The following is a 9589-nucleotide window of genomic DNA, read 5'->3' on the forward strand; positions in this document are numbered from 1 at the left end:
CTATACTGTTGCTCCATGCAGTCTCACGGCATGCAGAGTGGTGCATTGTCTCCACTGTCACTCCCACATCCTCTGTGGTGAGGGGCTCAACCCAAGTCTGACATGAAAGGCACACAGAGACATCACACACGTGCACACTCGAATAGACGTGCATGGCTGCATGCACTGCACTGCACGCCGGCACATCTTCTCTTGTCTACTTGAGAGTCCTCGCGTCAACCCATCGCAGACACCCCCCCTCCCCCTATAAGCCTGACACCCTCCCTCCACCCATTTCCACCAAGTTATTACACGGCAACCTCTCTATAGCAACGCCAGTGTTTACACATCCCCTCCCTTCTCCATCACGTCTCCCGTCACTTCACACACTGTCGTGCGGTTTTTTATCAAAACTACACATTTGAAAAGAAAAGAACAGGGATATTCCGGGTCATTAGGCGGATACCGTTACAGTTGATTTGTGGTGGGTTTCAGGGGGCGGGGGGGGGGGAGTCGGGTTGAACGCTGAGCACACAATTAAGGCAAAGGCACTCCTGGTCTGTGTGGAAACGTACGTAGTAAAGTAAAAGCAGAACGACAAGGGACACTGTTGCAGTTGGCTGCCGAATCACGCGCACCACCATGTAATTTGTATTATTAAGTCTTCATTTCGCATGCTATGTGGTATTAATGCCTTGCTCCTCGGGTTCCATATGGAGTTTGTTTAAGTGGGGCAGAGAGCGGATGGATCCGTGCATGCAACAGGAGGGACTCTCATCGTCATGCCTTAATTGCCAACTGGGGCAGAGAAGATGTCCTGTGAGCAAAACCCTGGCCGAGGAGAGCAGACCGCAGTGTTGATAGATGGATGCGGCCGGCTACGCATCAGGGAAACAGCGTACAATCAGATGCACACATACACACGCAACACAGAGATTCATACTGCTACTGTATAATGTTGATAGACATAAAGAGGCCCACATGCACAGATACAAATACAGAATATAAATATAGAAATAAGAAGACACAGACACACAAATATTATATATTGACATACATACATAACAATTATGTGCATGCATGTGGATTGTGGGCACACACGGCTATAAAGGACGCAGACACACACTCGCTGAGTGGGAACCGAGTGTTTCTTGTTTAAACAGCGTGTGAATGAACGCACATCTCACTCCCCCACTTTGCCACCCACCACACTCACCAAAGAGTAAACACAAAGTCTGTCAGCACTCCCCCAGCACTCCTACATCCTCTCACGGTCGTCACTAGATGGCCACCTTAGAAAGGACAGAAGTCTTGCATAATGTTTAGGAATGGGTTGAATTAATCAAATGTAGTTCATTTTAGCCATGGGTTTGATGAATTAGTTAATTACAAATAGGTATATGTTCAATATGGTTACGCTTAGGCATGGCCGGGTAAGTATCTGGTGGACTTCTGTTCTTTCTCGGGTGGCCATCTAGTAACATCCTCCTCACACCATCAGCTGCATCCTTTCGGCTATGCCCTGCTTCCCTCTCCCCTCTCATCGCTGTCACTATTACACTGATAGCATCCTGTATTCTAACAATAAGGGCAAAAGGAAAATCACAATTTTCCTGACTGACACTAGCAATTATGGTGAGATTTTCCACTGACGTTATTACAAAGTAGCATGGAAGCAAATCCGCGTTCTAGACATTCCAACTGGACGCTGGGTTCCATATATTGGTGAGACAGGCGCACATGTTAGGCGTGTCACTCGCAAACACCATGAAGGCAGCTTGAGTTTGTCACTTGTTGTTCTTATATTAAACACTGGGGAGGGAATGCTGCTCCGGGAGGCACACGCGAGCGAGTCGCGAGAACCGTGTCCCGTATAAGTTTGATGTCTTGGATGACCTCCCGGCGCATCGTTCATCACCAAACCACATCTCTCTTGTGAAACATTAAATTCTATTTCCTACAATAGGATGTGCACTGCCAGGCCCTCGGCTGTCCAGCTGGGTGGGAAGGAGGAGGTTCGGGGGGAGACTGAGAGGAAGAAGGGAGGGAGAAGGAAAAACACCGGGAAGGGCCCAGTGAATGACATCAGCACAAGATGTCTCTCCGCTTGAGTCGGTCATCTCCAAGATCCCCCCCCCCCCACCACCACCTTCCTTCTCTGTGGTTTTCATCAAAGACACACACACCACCCTGTCACAGGCTGGCTGGGTGGGAGGCTGTGCCACTGCCTACTAAGGAAGGAAGTGACCTAAAATCTTACAGTGTGGGGATTTGTCAAGATGTTTCCTCACACAGTGACACATACACCTACGTACACACACCTGATTCATTCACGTCATGCAGGCCTGTGGGTTAGTTAGTGGGTGCAGGCAGACGAGAGATGAGACGAGAGACAAATCAGGTCCTTAGAGGCGGATGTGCTTATCTTAATCGATCGGTTATGTGGATGAAAAGCGTGACTATATTAGGGCTCCGGTCTCACCGCACCGCAGTGGAAAACAACGGTGGGCTTGCAGTGAATGGCGGGCCGTGGGATTGCAATGTTGTTTCTGTGACTCAGACAGAATCACTTGCCCTGTTCACAGATAATACATAATATTATTTGCAAGCGTCTCTAGGTCCCCGGCTGAGCTCCATCTGCTGTTTCCGATCACCCCAGTCAAAACAGACTTTGTCGGAAATTGGGAAACACAGGCAGGGATCCTCTTGACTAAGATATTTCCCACTCCACCCAAGGTCCCCTTTCTCATCTCACCCTGTCATTTATAGGATAAACAAACCGTTATTTAGACGGGATTCAGCTGTTCCTCCTGAACAGTGCTCTTATCTATAACCCTCTGGCCTGTCCTGTGCTTCCCTCGGTGCTTTCTGCCTCTCCCTCAACTCTGTCTCCCACGCTGATGGGTTTCGTTGTGCCAGGCCGGGTCAGTGTGTGTGTCCATCAGCCGGACTGTGGGAGAGACAGAGTTATAGGCTATTATTCCATCCCCACTGTCTGAAACACACACACACACACACACACACACACACACACATGCAAACGCACGCACGTACTCACACACACAATTATCACTTTGCGAGGATGTTAAAAGCCTATTTTATGCCATTTTTACCATTTTTGTATTTGTATCCTAAACCCAACCTTGAACCTAACCCCTAAATGCCTACTGTAATCCTAACCGGGACCCAATTCCGAAATCTTTTACCAATTATAACGTTATCGCTGAATCTTATATAAATTACCCTTTCCTTCAAGTGCCCCCCCCCCCCCCCCCACACACACACACACACACACACACACACACACACACACACACACACACACATATACGCAACACATACACCCATAAAACTCACCCAATAAGCATGCACACACACGTGTAGAGTGCCCACCACACACTGACACACTGCATAGTGCCAACACATACAGTGCCCCGCGCGCAGATGTTTGGAGATGAGAACTATGGTTACCACCAACCACTGTGTGGTTACAACAACAGCCTGCGGTCACTCCTGGAAACAAGAGGCTAATAGTGGTGACACGTCAAGTGTGGAGTGGAGATGAGTTCTCTCCTCGAGTTCTGAAAGGTGTTTCCTCTAATGGGATCGCTCTTCTCCGCGTTGCCAATAAAATCAACAGGATTTAAGGATATGCTCCACGATTTGCTCTGACGATACCATGACATCAGCATGAAAAGAAAAAAAAGAAGAAAAAAAACATGTGTCTAATATGTATTGGAGTGAAGACATAACAGGAAAGGTGACGTGTTTATAGGTGGGGGAAACATAGATTAAGGGACTCACTGTCAACAAGGCCTCGCGTGCGGCACGTTAGGAAAACAGAAATCGTGTCCAGAAATAAACGTGTAGGTGTTGTATTGACTGTAGAGTACAGTAGGCGTAAGCTTCTTTTTCCTTTGTTAAACCCCATGAGGGTAGAAAACACCACACTTTATTTCCGAGGCGCAAACGTATGCATGTGATTAGATTTTCCACTTGATGAATTGTATTGTGACATTATTACATTATGTAATAGCCTGCCTTGTACAATTATATTACTTGAATTACTTGCTATTTAGGGACAACATAACGTGTGACGCTAATTAACAGCTCTATTCTTGGTTGAATAATCTTTCAAGAAAAAGAAAGGTTTTTCGAATGAACATTTTTAATTGACTTGTTAGTTGTACTGCAAAGCAAATGCAAAACTATTTTATTTATATAGGCCTAATGTATACTATTATGTATTGTGTCTTTGTACTGTCTGCAAAGCTTCAATGAATGGTATCATCGTCAAACAGGAGCAGGAAACGTCCTACAGTATATTACAGTAGATCCCCTATCTGAGGCATATGTTTTGGTCAAAGTTCAAGGGTCATTGAAGGTCAGAGAGAGAGGAAAAAACGAATTTGTATGTAAAAGGCCTTTATTTAAATATGGGCTACAAACTAGTTGTGCTAGAGCCATTATTGTTTAAGATAACATACATGGCATAAGATAAGATAAACCTTTATTGACCCTGTCGGGAAATTGAGCTGTTGTAACAGCAGTTATCTCTAGCCTGTAGGCTAGAGATAAGAATAAAGAAAACAAAATAATCATAAACAGTCAATTATCCAAGAACAGAACAAAACAGGGGTGTTTCTGGCAAAGGCAACATATAGGCAGTTGGTGCATATGAGGATCAGGATGGCCAGAAATGTCACTTAGTTGTGGAGTCTGATGGATACTGGCAGAAGGGACTGTTAGAGTTGCTCTGCGGTGTGCCGAGAAGGGATCAGTCTGTGGCTGACTGTGTGCTCCTCATCCCTGCTAGCACATCATAAAGGGAATGTGTGGGCTTCGCCAGGACAGCATCCAGCTTCCTCCTCCACAACCACCTCCTTGTTCACGCCAACAACGGAACTTGGAGCTTGTTCCGTTTTTTTGGCATGCCTTGTGTTGGTGTTAGCTCCCCAACACACAGTGCCACGGCAAAGGAGGGGACACTGACTGCTACTGACAGCTACAACGTGTGCAACAGCCCGCTATGCGTATGTTGAAGGACCACCTGAGCCTCCTCAGGGAGAACAGATACCTCTCTGTCCCTTCCTGCAGAGCAGTGCTTACGCCAAACCTTTTTCCCAAAAGAGGAATTTGACGTCTCCCCGGGACCCAAACTATAGTGAAAATAAAAGCTCACACAACACACGATGCAACTTGTAGATCTGCTATTTTCACTACTTCTTAAATGTATTTCTTTGTGCCAACATTGGCACAGGGGAGGGCGATGGCACACTGGCATACACACTAAGTGTGAGTGAGGTTTTTTTCTTTTAAAATGTAAATATTAAAAAAAAGGTTTAGTCCGTTAAATCAAGTACCCTCACATACAGTATATACAAATTACATCCTGCACATAATTCTACATTCATTCAAACTGATCAATCTGACTGGGGAGAGTCTGAGAGATAGGTGGGTTATAATGATCCTTTCATCTTGATGTGTAAGAAAATATTTCTAAAAGAAAACATAATAAGGTTATAGCTAGCTGTTATAGCCTACGGAAAATCAGTTGGAAATATTTCATGTTGATTTGGTGTCATATTTGATATGTGGCACAATAAAATGAAAACATGGCACATACATGTCAAAACGGTTACGTTATAAGGCCAGTGCAGTTTATTGTTTATATAGGTGTCCACCATATAATATTAATAATAATAATAACAACAACAATAATAATAATTTGGTTTGTGGAAGAGATAAATAGGCCTACTTGGGCCAAGTTGTATAGGAGAACACACCCTGTTTTAATTAAATTAAAACCAAAAGCAACTGCCATTGATAGAAATGTTTGTTGTGTAGTAGAAACTCTGTAGACTCTGTATTGTTAAGGCCTTTGTATCGCAGCGTACTACAGTGCATTGGTCATTCACTTTATCCCCAGATCTCTCTATGTTCTGCGATTAACCACCCACCCACGTAGGTCTAAAGCCCACGTGATTTAAATGTAACGATTAAAAAGCAAAAGGGTATTTTGATCGGGCGCGAGTAAACAAAAGCCGATGTAGACTCGAGATGATGTAGCTGGATTTCCCCTTTCTAGCACAAAGCCCTGTATGTCATGGATTCCATGGCCTTGACTCAACTCCCCCCCCCCCCCCCCCCCTCTGCTATCCAGTGGACTCTCCCAACAACCCAGTCGTTTGTTGCTGGGAGGGAGGGAAGTGATGTCATAGGGCTGTTGAATCACTGGTTGACCCTGGATGGGGGGTGGCGGTGGGGGGGGATTCCAAGCCAGTCAGCCAAGCTGGGTCTCAGCCTATCTGATGTCTGATGTCACACACACAGAGAGAGAGAGAGAGAGAGAGAGAGAGAGAGAGAGAAGAGACTTCCCACTGGTGGTATTATGGTCAGCTCCATGCCTTGAAAATGCTGACCAGTGGATTTCTACATTCTACATTTCTAGATGATCTCTTTACATTAACTTTCTTTATAGTGCCCAGGGAAATATAATTTAGACATGTGCGCAGTGCACATTGCACAACAAACATCAGCATTTGAGTAATCTGTGAGACAGTGTGACATTATAATGTGGGTTTAATTCTGTGTAATTCTATACGTCAGACTCCTTGTTCTGGGGTTTCTGTGGTCATCACGTCAAAGTTGCATTTGGGATACTCACTCTGCTGCTGTGGCCATCCACCGCCAATGATGCCAGGCGGCAGGTGATTCACACTAATGTAAGGTCACTCAAATCAGTGTAACATCGGCAAGCAGTTAAGGCCCCAGTCTCTTTCACCACATGTAGGCTGGCTACCCCTGCTGGCCTGTGACCAAATCCTGCCTTCTCCCCTATGGCCCTCTTAAAATATCTTCCTCTTGGTTTATAGTATACTGTATGTGTTGCAACAAAGAAAATACTGATCTGTTCGTCCTTTCCTTACTTAAAGAAACTAAAACCATATAGTGGCATGAAGCAGGGTGCTCTCAAGAAAACACAGCCGAGTGTACTTAAAATGAAATAGTGTGAAGTGTTAAAGATCCTCTTTGAGCCTCCTGCACTTAACCAGCTAGGCACCATAATTCGCACTAATCTCTTTTCACACCCCCACATATCCTCTCATTTAATGCCTACTGGAAATGACTTCACTCTGTCGAAGTCCGGACACCCACAAGTTGAACATCTATCTCCTTGTATGGTTGGCCCGGCAACGTCTCGTTTATGTGTCTGTCAACACTAGTCTTCGGCGCAGATCAGAGATCTGCTCGGGATCTGCTTCTCTGACACATTCCTCAGCTCCTGTATCACTACTATAGCCTGCAATTAGGCTTTCCTTCCCTCCTCCTCCTCCCTCCATGACTCTTTCTTCTTCTTCTTCCCCCTCCCTGCGCCGTGTCAGACAGACACCTCCATTCATTCACAACACACAGAGCCATACGCTGACAGGCACTGGCTATTGTACGGAACATATTACCTAATTATATACGTGTGTGCATGTGTGGAAAACCATCTAATCCACAGAAACAATGGAAGTGTTGTGCCGCGGCTGTAACGGGGCATATATATATACGAACTGTAGCACTGTTGTTAAGACAAAGTAGGGTACCGGTATATGGCTGTGTAGTCTATTTTGTGTTTCCTCTCGCACCTGTGGGCCTACAGAGCTAAATCTTGAGTAGGAGTATGTTTTACACTCTCAGTTAAATTAACACTGATTTTTAAGTACATGAAAGAGGAGAGTCTGTCTGTCACCATGCATGCACTGGTGGAGTGACAGCTTGTTTATGTTTTAGTAGGCTTGTGTATCTCTGCAGTAGTAAAACGCAGGCAATTAAAGTCATTCCTTACGAACGCTTTTGGTGGAGAAATCCACCCTAAAACGGCACGAGAGAGCAGTTTTCCCCAACGCAAGAAAACACAGATGCGTTTATAGCAGGGATACTCAAATAGATTTACCTGTGGGCCACATTACAAAAATGGCAAGGGGCCAGGGGCCAGTAGATAAAATTACGACATTAATGATACTTGATAACTTCTCTCTTTCAATTGCTTTATTTTCGCAAAATGTATCAAAGTACAATGTGCATGCACACAATATGTAAATAAATAAATGTGTTACATTTTCTTGCATAAACACAAAGAGCTGTTTCCATAACTGCACAAATTATTGCACATAACATGAGTAGCTGTTATAATAACATAACATGAGTAGCTCTTTGCCTGCCTGCCTGCCTGTCTGTCTGTCTGTCTGTCCATGAGTAGTTATTTGTCTGTCTGTCAATGAGTAGCTGTCTTACTGTCTGCCTGTCTATGAGTAGCTGTCTGCCTGCCTGTCTATGAGTAGCTGTCTGTCTGCCTGCCTGCCTGTCCAATTGTCCATGAGTAGCTGTCTGTCTGCCTGTCTGAGTAGCTGTCTGCCTGCCTGCCTAATTGTCCATGAGTAGCTGTCTGTCTGCCTGTCTATGAGTAGCTGTCTGCCTGCCTGCCTAATTGTCCATGAGTAGCTGTCTGTCTGCCTGTCTATGAGTAGCTGTCTGCCTTCCTGCCTGTCCAATTGTCCATGAGTAGCTGTCTGTCTGTCTATGAGTAGCTGTCTGCCTGCCTGCCCAATTGTCTATGAGTAGCTGTCTGTCTGTCTATGAGTAGCTGTCTGCCTTCCTGCCTGTCCAATTGTCCATGAGTAGCTGTCTGCCTGCCTGTCCAATTCTCCATGAGTAGCTGTCTGTCTGCCTGTCTATGAGTAGCTGTCTGTCTGACTGCCTGCCTGTCCAATTGTCCATGAGTAGCTGTCTGCCTGTCTGTCCAATTCTCCATGAGTAGCTGTCTGTCTGCCTGTCTATGAGTAGCTGTCTGCCTGCCTGCCAGCCAGCAAGTTGGTTAACAGAAAATAAATTGTTATGGCTGAGTAAAATAAAATACAATAAACACAATTTGCCTGAAAATAGATTACCCAGCTATGACCTTTTTCATGAAAAAAATGAGTAGTGATATGGCTGACTGAGTAAAATAAAACAATCTACCTGAAAATAGATAGCTATAACTGAAGAGCAATTTCCGCAATTTCCGCAATTACCATTTCCGCAATTTCCATTTCCGCAATTTCCGCAATTTCCATTTCCGCAATTTCCATTTCCACAATTTCCGCAATTTCCATTTCCACCATTTCCGCAATTTCCGCAATTACCATTTCCGCAATTTCCGCAATTTCCATTTCCGCATTTCCATTTCCACCATTTCCGCAATTACAATTTCCGCAATTTTCATTTCCATTTCCAACTATTAATGGCAGCTGGGTTTCATCATTCAAATAAAATAGAATTCTGTCCGTTTAGCTATAAAATTATGTCAGGGAATAGGGATACACAGAATATGTCTTTCATTTGCATTGCATCTCCCCCCCCCCCCCCAAGCTTTTATTTTCATTCGAGTAATAGTACAACTCTAATAGTATTACTTATAATAATGTAATTAAAGATAACTTCATTCAGATTTATTTATTTTTATTTCATTTTCCAGATTTTGGTGGGCCAGTCATAATGGTCCCGCGGGCCTGATGTGGCCCGCGGGCCTGAGGTTGAGTATCACTGGTTTATAGAACCTTTAAGAGAGCAAACAATTACACTT

Source organism: Protomyctophum bolini, assembly GCF_963924005.1.
Source record: "Protomyctophum bolini genome assembly, chromosome: 16".
In the NCBI taxonomy this organism is placed as follows: Eukaryota; Metazoa; Chordata; class Actinopteri; order Myctophiformes; family Myctophidae; genus Protomyctophum; species Protomyctophum bolini.